The 21,327-nt window shown below is 45.1% G+C and overlaps 1 protein-coding gene across 2 annotated transcripts in view; it reads left to right on the top strand.

Moving 5' to 3' along the window:
• Positions 1–5,517: 5,517 nt before the first annotated feature.
• Positions 5,518–21,327, top strand: part of LOC120996038 (retinol dehydrogenase 7-like) — a 100,625-nt gene continuing 84,815 nt past the window's right edge. The window contains exon 1 of one of the 2 annotated variants that reach the window (XM_040425703.1): positions 5,518–5,614. The gene's annotated coding sequence lies outside the window, so the exon portion shown is untranslated. The remainder of the gene's footprint in view (positions 5,615–21,327) is intronic. The other variant, XM_040425702.1, reaches the window with a different exon arrangement.

The following is a 21,327-nucleotide window of genomic DNA, read 5'->3' as shown; positions in this document are numbered from 1 at the left end:
CACAAAATGGCTGTATTTGAAATGGCTGTATTTCAAATGCCTAATTCAAACCCCTGTATGTATAGGGGGATCACACACGCCCTGAACCAGTGTAGGCCTGCAGTAAATATATCTTTGCACAAAATGGCTGTATTTGAAATGGCTGTATTTCAAATGCCTAATTCAAACCCCTGTATGTATAGGGAGGATCACACACGCCCTGAACCAGTGTAGGCCTGCCGTAAATATATCTTTGCACAAAAAGGCTGTATTTCAAATGGCTGTATTTCAAATGGCTGTATTTCAAATGCCTAATTCAAACTCCTGTATGTAGAGGGGGTATCTCACAGGGCCTGAACCAGTGTAGGCCTGAATTCAATATTGGTGCACCAAATGGTGGTATTTAAAATCTCTGAATGTAACCCAAATGTATTAAGGGTGTATCTCACAATGACATCTGCATCAAAGGCTGCCAACTAAATTTTTTGTGCCTAAATGAGTGTTTGTTTAAAAACTGAATTTGACAGCAGTATATAAGCCTGTAATTTCACACGTGCTGATGCTGCAAGGCCTGAAAATAGTGTTTTTTGTCAAAAGAGTGTGTTTTTCAAACCCCAGAAAATGATGGGTGTATTTCTGCCTTAAATTGCACACTGACTAATACAGATGTTGAAGATTGCCAAAAAAGTCTTTTTTTGCTAACAGAATATGAAAACTGTATATATTAAACTTAATTTTGTGGTCGGATCGGCTATCAGAAAGGTGAACCTAACCTATCTAACCCCTATCTACAACAAGCAGTAGAGTTATGCCATAACTGCTGTGGTAGGGCAGCCTAAATGGGCCAAAAAGAGCAGACCTTGTTTAGAGTAAATATATACATACAGTTACGACACCCAATTTTGAACGGAAAAGACCTTTAACGATGAAGGTGCGGAATATACCGTATATATCACAGTGACTTCCATCTACCTTACCTCTTTGTCATGTGCACCGGCACATCGTTTTTGGAGATGGTTAATGCTGATGCGATTGAAAGAGTGGCCGGTAACCAGAAACGATTTACTCCTATGTTGACTAACAACATATGACCATATAACGAGAAGGTCTGAATCCTGAGAGCTGCAGACTGAAACAAACAATGGTGAATCTGTTGGAAGGGCCTAAATGAACTCCAACCATCCACCAAGGGCCCTGATCGGGCACCGACTGTTCCTGGTGGCACAATACTTCACCTCTACTTATTCCCCAGGCCACACGTTTATTTTTTATTAAGGACCCCAAAGTTAGAACATGGTGTATGCCGTCTTACTGTAGTAGTAGATTAAGTGAAATGTGTAAACTCACCAGGCCTGGGGAACCATGCACAGAAATACATGGCTATTTCGATTAACGAGCTAATGTTGCCTCTAATAAGGACAGAACATACACCATACCTGCAGTTGTGACAGAAAATAAGCTTAAGGTCGTGATAAACTATGTATGCTGCACCTGTAGTCGTGATAGGACTTGTGTCTGTAGACTTGACAGACTTCGTAAAGTCTGCCTTATTACTGTACCTCCTACTGGAAGACTGACCGATACCCAGGACTTAGGCCGGACACCAACACCCTCAGCCCAAGTTTGTAGAGGAAGTAAGCATGCCTGGGAGAAGATGATGTCCACCAAGGCAGGCTTGGGATGACTGCTTATAAAGAAAACAATGAAGACCCAACAACCTAGAAAATAAAAGTCAGAAAACAATAACGTGAGTGAGACTCTAATGGCACAAGCCACGTGTGCGAGCCACCACGAGAAAATTGTATTGCGAGCCACAGATGACCGAGCCATGCTTGCGGGTCTGAAGGCAGAAAAGACATGGAATCTACTTGTTGTGGGACCACGCAGCCGGCCTTGAACGGCGGAGTTATGAGTGTAAAATTTAAATGGAGAAGCCATGCGTGAGAGACTCTAATGGCGGAGTTATATGTGTAACACTAAAACGGAGAAGCCATGCATGAGAGACTCTAATGGCGGAGTCATATGTATAAAACTAAAACGGAGAAGCCATGCGTGAGAGACTAATGGCGGAGCCATGCGTGCGAGACTAATGGCAGTTTTTTTTTTTTCTCTACAACGATGGTCACCACAGCACCACCTCGTATTGGCCTAAGAAAGACATAAACATGGTTGAACATAAACCCTGTTGCAACGCCAATTGATAGACATATAGTGCACCTATAAACATAGCACGGAACCGCTGACACATGCTTGCCCATAAAATAATGTTTATAGATTAAACACACGTACATACAAGAACATCGGAACTCAATTACAGACGCCTTGACCAAATCTGCTTGTGCCCCCATACACAGACCACTGATACACATTTACCGACACCTTGCATGTCTGGCGCTAACTGCGGACATGCGCCTCACATGTAAAACAGGTGACAGTTAAACATGCAACCATATTTTATTTTTAGTTTATTTTTTTCGCTCATTCCTGACTAATTTTAGGCATCTATCATACCAATACCTATATATACAGTAGACCCCCCCCCAAGCCCCGAAACGGCCGGGCAACAATCCTAACCACCAACATCCGACTATTAGCGCCCAACCCCCTTCATCCCAGAACACTGCAAATTGCGGACCGCTCCTACCGTGAGCGCCAGCATTCGCCTGGCACCTTTTGCTGTTTACCCAGGCGTGAACGAGCCTCCACACAATGCTGCGTTTTGTTTCCCCCCCCCCCCCATTAAACGACCATTGATACATGACCCTTCCAAAAACTAAATAAATAAAATACCATCACTTAAACACAGCGTGCATAGCTTGGAGACATGCGTCCCGTATGTAACAGGTATCAGAAAACATGCGACCATACCTATTCTAGGCGCATGCTTACCCCAATAACAATATTCAATAGCCCCCAACAAGCCCCTGAACAGCCGGACAAAATATGCTAACCACAGTCGTTTGACCATTAGCGCCCAACTCTGCTTCGTCCCAGCGTATGACAAGTCGCAGACCGTAATGTGGGTCTCGTGTAAACAGGTCTGATTCTACCGTGAACACCAGCACTCGCCTGGCACTCTCTGCCGTTGCCCAGGTGTGAAAGAGCCTCCGTACAATGTTTTTTTTTTTTAATTGACCATTGATCCACATTTACCATCACTTAAACACAGCGTGCATAGCTTGAGCCAACTGCAGACACGCGCCCCGCATGTAAACCAGGTATCAGAAAACATACAATCATACCTGCTCTAAGCATCTGTGCAGATGTCCGCCATTTTAACCCCTTCCATGCCGCGGTCCATACGGACCGCTGTATGGAAGAGGTGAAGAGGGAGGGAGCTCCCTCCCTCTCCCATCGGGGGGCTGCTGTGCCTTTGCAGCCCCCGGACAGAATGGGGTCACAGAGGGAGGGAGCCCCCCTCCTTCCCCTTCCCCGTCTGCTCAGTTGTGGCCACAACTGAGCAGACGGGGAAGGTTCCCATGGCAACAGGACGCCTTCTCAGGCATCCTGCTGTCCATGGTGCTGAACAGATCTGTGTTAAAGGCATAGATCTGTTCAGACAACGTGTAAGTAAAATACAGTACAATACCCTATATAGTGTACTGTACTGTATTATTCAGACATCAGACCCACTGGATCTTCAAGAACCAAGTGGGTCTGGGTAAAAAAAAATGTGAAAAAAGTGAAAAAAAAGCAAAAATAAAAAAAAACATTTATCCCTGATTAAAAATTTTAAAAATAAAATTCCCTACACATGTTATATATCACCGCGTCCGTAACGACCCGATCTATAAAACGGTCATGTTACATTTCCCGCACGGTGAACGCCATAAAAAATAAAAAATAAAAACTATGATGAAATTGAAATTTTGCTCACCTTACTTCCAAAAAAAGGTAATAAAAGTGATCAAAAAAGTCGTATGTACGCCAAAATAGTACCATTCAAACCGTCGTTTCATCCCGCAAAAATGAGACCCTTCCTAAAAAAAAAAGTATACATATTAGGTATCTCCGCGTCCGTATCGACCGGCTCTATAAAAATATCAAATGACCTAACCCCTCAGATGAACACCGTAAAAAATACAAAATAAAAACTGTGCTAAATAAACCATTTTTTGTCACCTTACATCACAAAAAGTGTAATAGCAAGCGATCAAAAACTCACACGCACCCCAAAATAGTGCCAATAAAACCGTCATCTCATCCCGCAAAAATCATACCCTACCCAAGGTAATCGCCCAAAAACTGAAAAAATATGGCTTTCAGACTATGGAAACACTAAAACATGATTTTTTTTCAAAAAATAAATCATTGTGTAAAACTTGCATAAATAAAAAAAAGTATACATATTAAGTATCGTCGCATCCGTGACAACCTGGTCTATAAAAATATCACATGATCTAACCTGTCAGATGAATGTTGTAAATAGCAAAAAAATAATTAATATAATAATGTAATATAGAGCAACCAAAAATCATATGTACCCTAAACTAGTACCAACAATACTGCCAGCCTATCCCGTAGTTTCTAAAATGGGGACACTTTTTTGGAGTTTCTACTCTAGGGGTGCATCAGGGGGGCTTCAAATGGGACATGGTGTCAAAAAAAACAGTCGAGCAAAATCTGCCTTCCAAAAACCGTATGGCATTCCTTTCCTTCTGCGCCCTGCCGTGTGGCCATACAGCAGTTTACGACCACATATGGGGCATTTCTATAGACTAAAGAATCAGGGAAATAAATATTGAGTTGTGTTTGGCTGTTAACCCTTGCTTTGTTATGGGAAAAAATGGATTAAAATGGAAAATTTGCCAAAAAATAGCTGTTTTGGCACTGTTTTTATTTTTTATTATTTACAACGTTCATCTGACAGGTTAGATCATGTGCTATTTTTATAGAGCAGGTTCTTACGGACGTGACGATACCTAATATGTATACTTTTTTTATTTATTTAGGTTTTACACAATAATATCATTTTTGACACAAAAAAAAAAAACATGTTTTAGTGTCTCCATAGTCTGAGAGCCATAGTTTTTTCAGTTTTTTGGCGATTGTCTCAGGTTGGGTATCATTTTTGCGGGATGAGATGATGGTTAGATTGGTACTATTTTGGGGTGCATATGACTTTTTGATCGCTTGCTATTACACTTTTTGTGATGTAAGGTTTTTATTTAATTTTTTTTTACAGTGTTCACCTGAGGGGTTAGGTCATGTGGTATTTTTATAGATCAGGTTCTTACGGACATGGCAATACCTAATATGTATACCTTTTTATAATTTATCAGGGTTTTACACAATAATATCATTTTTGAAACAAAAAAAAATCATGTTTTACCACCTCTGCTTGTAAAGTATTCCGTGAACACTACACCCTTTTCGGGAAGAAGTACTTCCTTGTGTTTCCCTTGTGTATAGTTAACATTTTAAAACATGACCTCCTGTTTTAGCATTTCCCCTCTAAAACATGTTTCCTTTCATGGCTTTACTATTCAATGTATGTAATTTTCCATTACCTCTTTAACCTCTATATGCACAGATTCATAGCAAAGGCTTGACTATGTGGGTTAGACCATCTCTGTACAACATACTGAACGTACACACTTTGGAGAACTTCGGAAGAGTACCAAGTTTCCCAGAGGTATGCTCTGCTTATATAAAATTCTTGTTTTAGGATTTTGCAGCATATTCGGATTCTGAATGACTGTGCAACCAGTATATAGAAAATAAAAGTATGGTTATATGTATCCTATAAAGAGTAGAATGGCCCTTTTCTTTTGTTGGCTGTTTTTTTTCCAGTTTTTACTGTAATTATCATGTACTATATAGAACTTGCAGAAAATGTATAGAACATGAAAAAAAGCAATAAAACAACTGTCAATTATACTATTTAATATGTAGTTTATCTTTCATATGATCCATGCAGGTAGACTGAATAATTGTAAACTTAAAGGTGTATTCTCATTTTGGACATTGGGGGCATATCGCTACGATATGCCCCCCAATGTCTGAAAGGTGTGGGCAGTGGCGTGCTTAGGGTGTTTTGCACCCGGGGTGGGTCCTTTCTCTGGCAACTCCCCCCCAATACTTTAAAAAAATTGTACCCCCTCACAGTAGTATTGCCCTAATTGAACAACCTTCACAGTAGTTTTGTACAGATGTGTGCCCCCTCACAGTAGTTATGCCCACATTGTGCCCCCCTCACAGTAGTTATGCCCTCTCTGTGCCCCTTTCACGGTTGTAATGCCCTCTTTGTGCCTCCTTCACAGTAATAATCCCCATTGTGCCCCCTTCACAGTAACAATCCCCATTGTGCTCCCTTAATAGTAATAATCCCCACTGTGTCCCCTTCATAGTAATAATCCCCATTGTGCCCTCTTCACAGTAATAATGCCCATTGTGCCCCCTTAATAGTAGTAATGCCCACTGTGCTAGTAATGCCCTCTGTGCCCCTCCATAGTAGAAATTCCCATTGTGCCCCCTTCACAGTAATAATTCCCACTGTGCCCCTTCACTGGAATAATGCCCTCTGTGCCCCCTTCTTCGTAGTAATGCCTTCTGGCTCTGTGCCCGCTCCATAGTAGAAATTCCCATTGTGCCCCCTTAACATTAGTAATGCCCTCTGTGCCCTCTCCATAGTAGTAATGCCCTCTGTGCCCCCTCCATAGTAATGAAGCCCTCTGTGCCCCCTCCATATTAATAAAGCCCTCTGTGTCCCCTCTGTAATAATTTTAAAAAAAACACAGTAACTACTAACCTTGTCCCGTTCCTGAAGCTCACATACAGTCAGGTCCAAAAATATTGGGACATCGACACAATTCTAACATTTTTGGCTCTATACACCACCACAATGGATTTGAAATAAAAAAAACAAGGTGTGCTTTAACTGCAGACTGCCAGCTTTAATTTGAGGGCATTTACATCCAAATCAGGTGAACGGTGTAGGAATTACAACAGTTTGCATATGTGCCTCCCACTTGTTAACCACTCAAGGACCACAGGTTTATACCCCCCTAGTGACCAGGCCCTTTTTTCCAAATCGGCACTCCACAACTTTAGCGGTTTATTGCTCGGTCATGCAACTTACCACCCAAATGAATTTTACCTCCTTTTCTTCTCACTAATAGAGCTTTCATTTGGTGGTATTTCATTGCTGCTGACATTTTTACTTTTTTTGTTATTAATCGAAATTTAACGATTTTTTTTGCAAAAAAATGACATTTTTCACTTTCAGTTGTAAAATTTAGCAAAAAAAACGACATCCATATATAAATTTTTCTCAAAATGTATTGTTCTACATGTCTTTGATAAAAAAAAAATGTTTGGGTAAAAAAAAATGGTTTGGGTAAAAGTTATAGCATTTACAAACTATGGTACAAAAATGTGAATTTCCGCTTTTTGAAGCAGCTCTGACTTTCTGAGCACCTGTCAGTACAAACACCCCACAAATGACCCCATTTCGGAAAGTAGACACCCTAAGGTATTCGCTGATGGGCATAGTGAGTTCATAGAACTTTTTACTTTTTGTCACAAGTTAGCGGAAAATGATGATTTTTTTTTCCTTACAAAGTCTCATATTCCACTAACTTGTGACAAAAAATAAAAACTTCCATGAACTCACTATGCCCATCACGAAATACCTTGGGGTGTCTTCTTTCCAAAATGGGGTCACTTGTGGGGTAGTTATACTGCCCTGGCATTTTAGGGGCCCGAATGTGTGAGAAGTGGTTTGAAATCAAAATCTGTAAAAAATGGCCGGTGAAATCCGAAAGGTGCTCTTTGGAATGTGGGCCCCTTTGCCCACCTAGGCTGCAAAAAAGTGTCACACATGTGGTATTGCCGTACTCAGGAGAAGTTGGGCAATGTGTTTTGGGGTGTCATTTTACATATACCCATGCTGGGTGAGAGAAATATCTTGGCAAAAGACAACTTTTCCCATTTTTTTATACAAAGTTGGCATTTGACCAAGATATTTATCTCACCCAGCCATTTTTTACAGATTCTGATTTCAAACTACTTACCACACATTAGGGCCCCTAGAATGCCAGGGCAGTATAACTACCCCACAAGTGACCCCATTTTGGAAAGAAGACACCCCAAGGTATTCCGTGAGGGGCATGGCGAGTTCCTAGAATTTTTTATTTTTTGTCACAAGTTAGCGGAAAATGATGATTTTTTTTTTTTCTTACAAAGTCTCATATTCCACTAACTTGTGACAAAAAATAAAAACTTCCATGAACTCACTATGCCCATCACGAAATACCTGAGGGTGTCTTCTTTCCAAAATGGGGTCACTTTAGGGGCCCGAATGCGTGAGAAGTGGTTTGAAATCAAAATCTGTAAAAAATGGCCGGTGAAATCCGAAAGGTGCTCTTTGGAATGTGGGCCCCTTTGGAAAGAAGACACCCCAAGGTATTTCGTGATGGGCATAGTGAGTTCATGGAAGTTTTTATTTTTTGTCACAAATTAGTGGAATATGAGACTTTGTAAGAAAAAACAAACAAAAAAAAAACCTTATTTTCTGCTAACTTGTGACAAAAAATAAAAAATTCTAGGAACTCGCCATGCCCCTAACGGAATACCTTGGGGTGTCTTCTTTCCAAAACGGGGTCACTTGTGGGGTAGTTATACTGCCCTGGCATTCTAGGGGCCCTAATGTGTGGTAAGTAGGTAAATGACCTGAGAAATCCGAAAGGTGCTCTTTGGAATGTGGGCCCCTTTGCCCACCTAGGCTGCAAAAAAGTGTCACACATGTGGTATCGCCGTATTCAGAAGAAGTTGGGCAATGTGTTTTGGGGTGTCTTTTTACATATACTCATGCTGGGTGAGAGAAATATCTCGGCAAATGACAACTTTTACAATTTTTTATACAAAGTTGGCATTTGACCAAGATATTTATCTCACCCAGCATGGGTATATGTAAAATGACACCCCTAAACACATTGCCCAACTTCTCCTGAGTACGTCGATACCAGATGTGTGACACTTTTTTGCAGCCTAGATGCGCAAAGGGGCCCACATTCCTTTTATGAGGGCATTTTTAGACATTTGGATCCCAGACTTCTTCTCACGCTTTAGGGCCCCTACAATGCCAGGGCAGTATAAATACCCCACATGTGACCCCATTTTGGAAAGAAGACACCCCAAGGTATTCAATGAGGGGCATGGCGAGTTCATAGAAAAATATTTTTTTGGCACAAGTTAGCGGAAATTGATATATTTATTTTTTTCTCACAAAGTCTCCCTTTCCGCTAACTTGGGACAAAAATTTCAATCTTTCATGGACTCAATATGCCCCTCACGGAATACCTTGGGGTGTCTTCTTTCCGAAATGGGGTCACATGTGGGGTATTTATACTGCCCTGGCATTCTAGGGGCCCTAAAGCGTGAGAAGAAGTCTGGAATATAAATGTCTAAATATTTTTACGCATTTGGATTCCGTGAGGGGTATGGTGAGTTCATGTGAGAATTTATTTTTTTACACAAGTTAGTGGAATATGAGACTTTGTAAGAAAAAAATAAAAATTTCCGCTAACTTGGGCCAAAAAAATGTGTGAATGGAGTCTTACAGGGGGGTGATCAATGACAGGGGGGTGATCAATGACAGTGGGGTGATCAGAGAGTCTATATGGGGTGATCACCCCCCTGTCATTGATCCCCCCCTATAAGGTTCCATTCAGATGTCCGTATGTGTTTTGTGGATCCGATCCATGTATCAGTGGATCTGTAAAAAACATACAGACATCTGAATGCAGCCTTACAGGGGGGTGATCAATGACAGGGAGGTGATCAATGACAGGGTGGGTGATCAATGACAGGGTGGTGATCAGAGAGTCTATATGGGGTGATCACCCCCCTGTCATTGATCACCCCCCTATAAGGCTCCATTCAGATGTCCATATGTGTTTTGCGGATCCGATCCATGTATCCGTGGATCCGTAAAAAACATACGGACATCTGAATGCAGCCTTACAGGGGGGTGATCAATGACAGCGGGGTGATCAGGGAGTCTATATGGGGTGATCACCCCCCTGTCATTGATCACCCCCCTAAATGGCTCCATTCAGATGTCCGTATGTGTTTTGCGGATCCGATCTATGTATCCGTGGATCCGTAAAAAACATACTGACATCTGAATGCAGCCTTACAGGGGGGTGATCAATGACAGGGGGGTGATCAATGACAGGGTGGGTGATCAATGACAGGGGGGTGATCAGAGAGTCTATATGGGGTGATCACCCCCCTGTCATTGATCACCCCCCTATAAGGCTCCATTCAGATGTCCGTATGTGTTTTGCGGATCCGATCCATGTATCCGTGGATCCGTAAAAAACATACGGACATCTGAATGCAGCCTTACAGGGGGGGATCAATGACAGCGGGGTGATCAGGGAGTCTATATGGGGTGATCACCCCCCTGTCATTGATCACCCCCCTATAAGGCTCCATTCAGATGTCCGTATGTGTTTTGCGGATCCGATCTATGTATCCGTGGATCCGTAAAAAACATACTGACATCTGAATGCAGCCTTACAGGGGGGTGATCAATGACAGGGGGTGATCAATGACAGGGTGGGTGATCAATGACAGGGGGGGGATCAGAGAGTCTATATGGGGTGATCACCCCCCTGTCATTGATCACCCCCCTATAAGGCTCCATTCAGATGTCCGTATGTGTTTTGCGGATCCGATCTATGTATCCGTGGATCCGTAAAAAACATACGGACATCTGAATGCAGCCTTACAGGGGGGAGATGAATGACAGGCGGGTGATCAATGACAGGGGGGTGATCAGGGAGTTTATATGGGGTGATCACCCCCCTGTCATTGATCACCCCCCTATAAGGCTCCATTCAGATGTCCGTATGTGTTTTGCGGATCCGATCCATGTATCCGTGGATCCGTAAAAAACATACGGACATCTGAATGCAGCCTTACAGGGGGGTGATCAATGACAGGGGGGTGATCAATGACAGGGGGGTGATCAGGGAGTTTATATGGGGTGATCACCCCCCTGTCATTGATCACCCCCCTATAAGGCTCCATTCAGATGTTCGTATGTGTTTTGCGGATCCGATCCATGTATCCGTGGATCCGTAAAAAACATACGGACGTCTGAATGGAGCCTTACAGGGGGGGTGATCAATGACAGGGGGGTGATCACCCCATATAGACTCCCTGATCACCCCCCTGTCATTGATCACCCCCCTGTAAGGCTCCATTCAGACATTTTTTTGGCCCAAGTTAGCGGAAATTTTTTATTTATTTTTTTCCTTACAAAGTCTCATATTCCACTAACTTGTGTCAAAAAATAAAATCTCACATGAACTCACCATACCCCTCACGGAATCCAAATGCGTAAATTTTTTTAGACATTTATATTCCAGACTTCTTCTCACGCTTTAGGGCCCCTAAAATGCCAGGGCAGTATAAATACCCCACATGTGACCCCATTTCGGAAAGAAGACACCCCAAGGTATTCGCTGAGAGGCATATTGAGTCCATGAAAGATTGAAATTTTTGTCCCAAGTTAGCGGAAAGGGAGACTTTGTGAGAAAAAAATAAATATCAATATCAATCAATTTCCGCTAACTTGTGGCAAAAAAAAAAAAATTCTATGAACTCGCCATGCCCCTTATTGAATACCTTGGGGTGTCTTCTTTCCAAAATGGGGTCACATGTGGGGTATTTATACTGCCCTGGCATTTTAGGGGCCCTAAAGCGTGAGAAGAAGTCTGGGATCCAAATGTCTAAAAATGACCTCCTAAAAGGACTGTGGGCCCCTTTGCACATCTAGGCTGCAAAAAAGTGTCACACATCTGGTATCGCCGTACTCAGAAGAAGTTGGGGAATGTGTTTTGGGGTGTCATTTTACATATACCCATGCTGGGTGAGAGAAATATCTCGGTCAAATGCCAACTTTGTATAAAAAAAATGGGAAAAGTTGTCTTTTGCCGAGATATTTATCTCACCCAGCTGTCACGGAACCATGAACCAGACGTACAACAAGAGATAAGTGAAAATAAGAAGGCTTTATTGAAAATAAAGCTGTAAAGCAAAAGTCCAAACGAATGGTGAAACCGAAGCAGAGTCTTTGAGAGGCCAGAGATCAGGAACCAGAAGGGTAGTCAGACGAAGCCAGGATCAGGAACCAGCAGGGTAGTCAGACGAAGCCAGGATCAGGAACCAGCAGGGTAGTCAGACGAAACCAGGATCAGGAACCAGAAGCAGCAGCAGTCTAAGAAGCATGTGAACACAGGAGGACCAAGCAAGGAACTGAAGCCACAGACCTCCTATATATATGAGCTAGGCATCCAGCTCCTCCCAGTGGGAAGGAGGAGCCGCAGGGTGGAAGGCTACAAGAAACCCAGAAACCAAGATGGCCGCCAGCACATGTCAAACGAAGGAGAACAGCAAGAAGGTAAGACCATGACAGTACCTCCCCCTCAAGGGCCCCTCCTCCGCGGAGCAAAAAACGGTTTCTGAGGGAAGCGTGCGTGGAAGGCTCGGAGCAAGGCAGGAGCATGGACATCTGCGGAGGGAACCCAGGAACGCTCCTCTGGACCATAACCACGCCAATGGACCAAAAACTGCACCCGACCGCGGACCAGGCGTGAGTCCAGGATATTGCTCACCTCATACTCCTCATGATTGCCCACTCGGACCGGACGAGGCCGAGGAACCGAGGAAGTGAAACGATTACACACCAGTGGCTTCAACAGGGAGACATGAAACACGTTAGAGATCCGCATGCCAGGAGGAAGCGCAAGGGCATAGGCTACCGGGTTTACCCTGCGAAGCACTCGGAAGGGACCAACAAAGCGAGGCGCCAGCTTGGGAGTGGGCACTCGAAGGTTGAGGTTGCGGGTGGACAACCATACACGGTCTCCGACCTGGTAGGAAGGAGCAGGCGCTCGTCTGCGATCAGCCTGGAGTCTCTGGCGCTGCGCAGAGGCCTCAAGGGACTTCTGGATCTGTACCCAAGAAGCACGTAGGACGGAAAGGTGATCCTCCACCGCCGGAATATCCTGGGGAGAGAATACCTCCGGTAACACGGCAGGTTGGAACCCATAGGCACAAAACTCCTCAGGCACAAAACATCTGCCGTTGGGTCTCCCAGAGGGAGCACCAGATTGAGCCGCCAAAATCTGCTCACCCAGGGGAGAGGTCAGGCTGGTGCGAATGGCGGCCAGGATCTGATTCGGAGGTATGACCGAAGTCGGAATCGACTCCTCCCTGGACAGCTCGGAGTACTGCCGTGATAGGGCATCCGCCCTGATGTTCTTGGAACCGGGTAGGTAGGAGACCACGTAATTAAAACGTGACAAGAACAGAGCCCATCTGGCCTGACGTGGTGTCAATCTCTTGGCCTCAGAAAGGTAGGTCAGATTCTTATGGTCCGTCAGGATGAGAACCGGAACCACCGAACCCTCGAGCAAGTGCCTCCATTCTTTAAGGGCCTGCACGATGGCCAATAACTCCCTGTCACCAATCTGATAGTTGCACTCCGCGGAAGACAGTTTCCGGGAGTAAAACCCACAAGGAAGCAGAGGACCCTCTGGTGTTCTACGCTGAGACAGAAGGGCGCCTACTCCCGTCTCAGACGCGTCCACCTCGAGGACAAAGGGCAACCCAGGGTTGGGATGCGACAGAATCGGAGCCGACACAAAAGCGGACTTTAGGACCTCAAAAGCTCGGATGGCCTCGAGCGGCCAGACCTGGGAATTACTGCCCTTCCTGGTCAGATCCGTGAGAGGCTTGGCCAGCATGGAAAAGTCCCTGATGAACTTCCGATAATAATTGGCGAAGCCCAAAAAGCGCTGCAGGGAACGAAGACCACTGGGCTGGGGCCACTGTAAGACAGCCGAAACCTTCTCAGGATCCATGGAGAACCCCTCAGCGGAAATGATGTAACATAGAAACATAGAAACATAGAAGGTTACCTGGGATCGGTGAAATTCGCATTTCTCAAGCTTACCGAACAGCTTGTTCTCTCGTAACCGTTGCAACACTCGTCTGACATCCAGAATGTGGGCCTCCATGGATTCAGAATATACCAAGATGTCATCCAAATAGACCACCACACACTGCTGCAACAGGTCACGGAAAACATCGTTGATGAATTCCTGAAAGACTGCGGGCGCATTGCACAACCCAAAGGGCATAACCAAGGATTCATAATGACCGGTCCTGGTGTTAAACGCGGTCTTCCACTCATCGCCCGCCTTGATCCTTACCAGGTTATATGCCGCCCTCAGGTCGAGTTTGGTAAAGACCGTGGCCCCTTTAAGGCGATCGAACAGCTCGGAAATCAAGGGTATCGGGTAAGCGTTCTTGATCGTGATGCGATTGAGACCCCTGTAATCGATGCAAGGCCTCAACTCACCGCCCTTCTTTTTCACAAAGAAAAATCCAGCCCCTGCCGGGGACGAGGATTTGCGAATGTGTCCGCGTGAAAGCGCCTCCCTCACGTACTCCTCCATGGCCTCATTCTCCGCTACCGACAGTGGATAGACTTTGCCACGAGGAGGAACGGCACCAGGTTGTAACTCTATGGCACAATCGTATGGGCGGTGCGGAGGTAGGGCAACCGCGCGCACCTTATCGAATACATCCCGGTACTCCTCGTATTCAGGAGGCAACAGAGAGTCCGAGGAAGTACACAGCAACTTGACAGACCCATGGATGCAACTAGCCCCACACTGCGGTGACCACGAGAGGATCTCGGCCGATCTCCAATCGAAAGTCGGATTATGCTTCTGGAGCCAGGGGTACCCCAAGACCACCGAGTAGTGTGGAGACGAAATAACCTGGAGACAGACCAACTCTCTGTAAACGGCACCAATGGCTATCCCCACTGGAAGGGTCTCATGAGTCACGTGTTACGACAGAAGGGGTCTGCCGTCTATCGCCTCGAGAGCCAGTGGGGAACCTCGAGCCTGCAGAGGAATGGAATTGGCGGCAGCGAACACACTATCAATGAACAAACCACCAGCACCAGAGTCCACCAACGCCAGGGTCGTCACCGAGCCCCCGACCCAGGAAAGGACAACAGTGATCAGTGGTTTGTCAACACTGGAAACCGGGGACGAGGAGACTCCACCCAAGATCTGCCCCCGACAGGATCTCAGGTACGAGCGTTTCCCGGACGGTTCGGACATGTCAACCGAAAATGCCCACCGAGACCACAGTACATGCATCGACCCTCGCGTCTCCGGAGTACCCTCTCCCCCTCGGACAGGCGAGCAAACCCCAGCTGCATGGGTTCACCCCCAGACAAGTCATCCCCAGGAGGCGTGGGAGGAGAGGGAGGCACGGGTGGGACAGCAAACGTAGGCGCCAATCTGTTAGAAGACCTCCGCAGGCTCTCCTTAAAGGAAGGTCTCTCCCTGAGTCTGGTGTCAATCAAAATCAGGAAAGAAATAAGAGACTCGAGCTCCACTGGTAGGTCCTTAGCTGCAACCTCATCCTTCAAGGCATCCGAGAGACCATGAGAGAAAGCAGCGACCAGAGCCTCATTATTCCAGCCCACCTCTGCTGCCAGGGTACGAAACTCAATGGCGTATTCAGCTACGGATCGTGGACCCTGTCTGATGGACATATAGAGCTTCGCAGCAGAGGCAGCACGAGCCGGCACATCGAATACCTTCCGAAGAGAAGCAACAAAACCGGAAAACTCGGCAACCACCGGATTGTTGTTCTCCCATAAAGGGCTGGCCCAGGCCAAGGCCTTGTCCGAGAGCAGCGAGATCAAGAAGCCCACCTTTGATCTCTCAGTAGGAAAGGCATGTGGCAGCAACTCGAAATAAATGCCCACCTGGTTAAGGAAACCTCGGCACTGAGTTGGCTCTCCCCCAAAGCGCTGTGGAAGAGGGGCAGAACCGGTCATACCCCGAAGCACCGCAGGCGCAACAACAGGTGTCGGGGTAGACTCTGGCGCAACAACCGGAGCGGCAATAGGAGCGACAACCGACCCATCGGCAACGGGAGCGAAATGAGCCGTGCGTTCAAGCAGGGTTTGCAACGCCACAGCGAACCGACCCAACAGGTGATCCTGCTGATCAAGTCTGGCAACCAGCATGGGTAGCGAGGATGGCCCTGTACCGTCAGAACTCATGGCTTGGTCCTAATGTCACGGAACCATGAACCAGACGTACAACAAGAGATAAGTGAAAATAAGAAGGCTTTATTGAAAATAAAGCTGTAAAGCAAAAGTCCAAACGAATGGTGAAACCGAAGCAGAGTCTTTGAGAGGCCAGAGATCAGGAACCAGAAGGGTAGTCAGACGAAGCCAGGATCAGGAACCAGCAGGGTAGTCAGACGAAGCCAGGATCAGGAACCAGCAGGGTAGTCAGACGAAGCCAGGATCAGGAACCAGCAGGGTAGTCAGACGAAGCCAGGATCAGGAACCAGCAGGGTAGTCAGACGAAACCAGGATCAGGAACCAGAAGCAGCAGCAGTCTAAGAAGCATGTGAACACAGGAGGACCAAGCAAGTAACTGAAGCCACAGACCTCCTATATATATGAGCTAGGCATCCAGCTCCTCCCAGTGGGAAGGAGGAGCCGCAGGGTGGAAGGCTACAAGAAACCCAGAAACCAAGATGGCCGCCAGCACATGTCAAACGAAGGAGAACAGCAAGAAGGTAAGACCATGACACCAGCATGGGTATATGTAAAATGACATCCCAAAACACATTGCCCAACTTCTCCTGAGTACGGTGATACCACATGTGTGACACTTTTTTGCAGCCTAGGTGGGCAAAGGGGCCCACATTCCAAAGAGCACCTTTCGGATTTCACCGGTCATTTTTTACAGATTTTGATTTCAAACCACTTCTCACACATTCGGGCCCCTAAAATGCCAGGGCAGTATAACTACCCCACAAGTGACCCCATTTTGGAAAGAAGACACCCCAAGGTATTTCGTGATGGGCATAGTGAGTTCATGGAAGTTTTTATTTTTTGTCACAAGTTAGTGGAATATGAGACTTTGTAAGGAAAAAAAAATCATCATTTTCCGCTAACTTGTGACAAAAAGTAAAAAGTTCTATGAACTCACTATGCCCATCAGCGAATACCTTAGGGTGTCTACTTTCCGAAATGGGGTCATTTGTGGGGTGTTTGTACTGACAGGTGCTCAGAAAGTCAGAGCTGCTTCAAAAAGCGGAAATTCACATTTTTGTACCATAGTTTGTAAACGCTATAGCTTTTACCCAAACCATTTTTTTTTTACCCAAACATTTTTTTTTTTTATCAAAAAAAAATCTGTGAATTTCGATTAATAACAAAAAATGTCAGCAGCAATGAAATACCACCAAATGAAAGCTCTATTAGTGAGAAGAAAAGGCGGTAAAATTCATTTGGGTGGTAAGTTGCATGACCGAGCAATAAACCGCTAAAGTTGTGGAGTGCCGATTTGTAAAAAAGGGCCTGGTCACTAGGGGGGTATAAACCTGTGGTCCTTAAGTGGTTAACAAGGAGTTAAATTTGACAGTAGCAGAGATGTCTAAACAACTAAGTAAAAATAGTGGCAGCATTTGATGTAATTAAAAATAAATCAAGAGTTAACGAGGAAAGGTTGGATGGTCTTAAAGAAAAGATAGAAGATCTGAAGAACAGATCAGATCAGAACAGAAGATGCAATATTAGAAATAAAGTGTTACATGAAAGTGTTATTGATTTGAGCAGTGCATTTTCTAAAATGTAGCTAATATTTATCTATAATATAATATTTATCTAATATCTTACAAAAACTGAACTTATTGTGTTTCCTCCATCTACTAACCTACCCAAACCTGATATCTCTCTCTTAGGGCTCATGCACACGACCGTATGTATTTTGCAGTTCGCAAAAAATACAGTTGACGTCTGTGTGCGTTCCGTATTTTGCGGAACGGGACAGCTGGCCCCTAAGGCCTCTTTCACACGGGCGTTGCGGGAAAAGGTGCGGGTGCGTTGCGGGAACATGCGCGATTTTTCCGCGCGAGTGCAAAACTTTGTAATGCGTTTTGCACGCGCGTGAGAAAAATCGGCATGTTTGGTACCCAAACCCGAACTTCTTTACAGAAGTTCAGGCTTGGGATCGGTGTTCTGTAGATTGTATTATTTTCCCTGATAACATGGTTATCAGGGAAAATAATAGCATTCTGAATACAGAATGCATAGTACAATAGCGCTGGAGGGGTTAAAAAATAATAATAATAATTTAACTCACCTTAATCTACTTGAGCGCACAGGCCGGCATCTCTTCTGTCTTCTTCTTTGCTGTGTGCAGGAAAAGGACCTGTGGTGACGTCACTCCGGTCATCACATGGTCCGTCACATGATCTTTTACTATGGTGAGGGATCATGTGATGACCGGAGTGACGTCACCACAGGTCCTTTTTCTGCACACAGCAAAGAAGAAGACAGAAGAGAAGCCGGGCTGCGCGATCAAGTGGATTAAGGTGAGTTAAATTTTTTTTAAATTTTTTTTTAACCCCTCCAGCGCTATTGTACTATGCATTCTGTATTCAGAATGCTATTATTCTCCCTTATAACCATGTTCTCCTAGCAACCGTGTGTGAAAATCGCACCGCATCCGCACTTGCTTGCGGATGCTTGCGATTTTCACGCAGCCCCATTCACTTCTATGGGGCCTACGTTGCGTGGAAAACGCACAAAGAGGAGCATGCTGCGATTTTCACGCAACGCACAAGTGATGCGTGAAAATCACCGCTCGTGTGCACAGCCCCATTGAAATGAATGGGTCAGGATTCAGTGCGGGTGCAATGCGTTCACATCACGCATTGCACCCGCGCGGAATACTCGCCCTTGTGAAAGGGGCCTAATAGAACAGTACTATCCTTATCCATAATGCGGACAATAATAGGACATGTTCTATTTTTTTTGCGGAACGGAAAAACGGACATACGGAAACGGATGGCACTCAGAGTAACTTCCATTTTTTTTGCGGACACATTGAAATGAATGGTTCCTCAAACTATCCGGAAAAAAAACTGACGCATGAGCCCTTAGTGTGTGGCACCATGATCACTCCTAGGCAGCACGCCCGCTGTCTCGGCATTACTTTTTTTAAAGGCTTCCGTTTTTCATTCCGTCATAATACAAGTCTATGGGCAGCATAACGGATCCGTCCTTCTGTCTTCTGGATTCCGCTATTTTCCGTTATAGCCATTTTCTAACGGAAAGCCATAACGGAATCCAGAACACAGATATGAACCCACCCTAACATGTACAAATGTACTAAAGAGCAAGAGTCAGCAGGTGTAACATTACATCAATTTGCCAGCTACCTGGCTTCTCAGGTTACATATCAAGAAAAGTATAGTAAAACTAAGGGCACTATCTTCTATGTTTCATCATTGACAGTGTGGAAGATGCACCTAATCAGGGTCGATCACGTTTGCTCTACTGCAACAAATTAATAGTAACCCAAGTGTGACACACACACTGGGGTCAAAGCAAATTCTCATTTATTACAGGAAGTACAGAAGTTTATAAAGTCATCAGAGGGGCATTCCCCCTGAGGCATGTGGCATCGGCTAAAATATGAAAATATGAAAAGAGAAAACACTTGTCATCTGCCCATTGTGCAATGTTTTACTAACTGTGGTATGTGAAAAATGTAAATATCTAGCTGTAAGCGCCATCTTGTAATGGAGTTTTCACTAACAACAAAAAAGCATATATGACGTAGCAAGGCGTGTTCTCTTCGGTAGGATGGAACCTTTGTGCTCTGGAGAAGATAAGGTGTTGTCTGATAGCTAGAGTATGTGGGAGCTTTCTTAGCTGGATCAAAGAATGTAGTCCATATGTCTATCAATCCCCCCTTGGACCTCATTCTTTCCCTAATGAAAGCCTAGCACATCTGTCCCCATGCTCCAAATCCTCTTCGCCAGCTTCCATGACAACCTATCCTAGTGTATAGCCTCCCATAACACTGGACTTAGCATGGGAAAGTCAGATGTCAGTCCCTATGGTCGATGATCTCCAGTTGGCATCAAAAGCCGGGGGGAAAGGGGGGGGGGGCAACAGAACTAAGTGGACTTTGTCTCCCATCCTCATGTAATTCTCTCATGATCATCTCCGGGATAGCCTCAGCTACGGCTTTGAGCAGAAGCCTCCTAATGCAGGGGATGACGCAACAAACGATTACTGCAAGGATCAATAATACCATGATTCTGACCATTCCAATGTGTAACAAGGTCTGTTTCCAATTTTTTATCCAGTTTTCTAACCAATTTTCCCATGAAGTGGGAAACCCCAGAATTTCTCTTTAACTCTTCTGAAAGAGAAGTAAGTCCCTTCAGGTCATTCAGGAATTACAGTACAGCAGGTTTCACCAATCATTTTGCACACACCACATTTTTCTGCCAGTAGCATGTCCAGGGCCATTCTATTTTTGAATGCCATAACACTAGTGGGCCCCAGCTGCTCCACTTTACCATTTAATGCATCTCTGGTGTAATCTCTGCTGATTGTAATAGATGTAGTTGATCCAATACACATTTTTGTTTATAGTAACTATAGGGATTAAAGATTCAAACCCTGCTGCCACTTGACTTCTAGCTTTGAACTCATCTGGGACCACCCTGGGCACTCCTATAGCATCTATTTACGTGTGGGAATCTAGGCTGCCTCCTGGGCTGGTATCCTGCCTTCTCCTCACCATTGTCTCTCCCTGGGCATAACCAAATCCTAACCCAGGGTTCCTTATTTTCTCAATGGTTTTCTCCCAATCAAGGAGATTAAATACATTGAGGGGCATCAACACTAGGGTTAAGGCACATTGCCCATGCCAGGCAATTGTCAACTTTGTCCTCAGTTTCATATCTGTACACAACCAGATCACATCCCCTAATGCTTTAATCTGGTTCATCAAATGACTTTGATAGTGTTCACCGGTGGCATTCACCACAGTTCCAAAATATCCTTTTGGAAACCTGCCCATGTTTTTCCCTTTTATCTTTTCTTTGCATCCCCTCAGCTGGTTCGTATCCCCAGCTGACTCCTGTATGAGTGAGTACATTTGACCAGGCAGCACAGTACTCATTATTGGTCCTGGTGACACATACATAGTATTGCAGGGAAGCAAAATCAAACTTTGAACTGTCATGACATCTGCAATCAGCCTGTATTGGCTCTGTGGTATTTACCCAGAAGACCCATGTGCCACTCAAGGCATCTGAGGCCCAGTATGAACATTGGGCCGTACACGCTCCCACAAGACCCACACCCCCTCCCAACAGGAAGACCAAAAAGGACATCATTCTCAGCAGGCCTCCAGGTGGGGAGCTGGAACCTTCTTACAGTGTGAAGCGTGTGTCCAGGACGTCTTCCCCTCGAGTTTC

This window comes from Bufo bufo, chromosome 3 (genome assembly GCF_905171765.1).
Source record: "Bufo bufo chromosome 3, aBufBuf1.1, whole genome shotgun sequence".
Lineage (NCBI taxonomy): Eukaryota > Metazoa > Chordata > Amphibia > Anura > Bufonidae > Bufo > Bufo bufo.
This window is presented reverse-complemented; position numbering and strand designations above follow the sequence as displayed.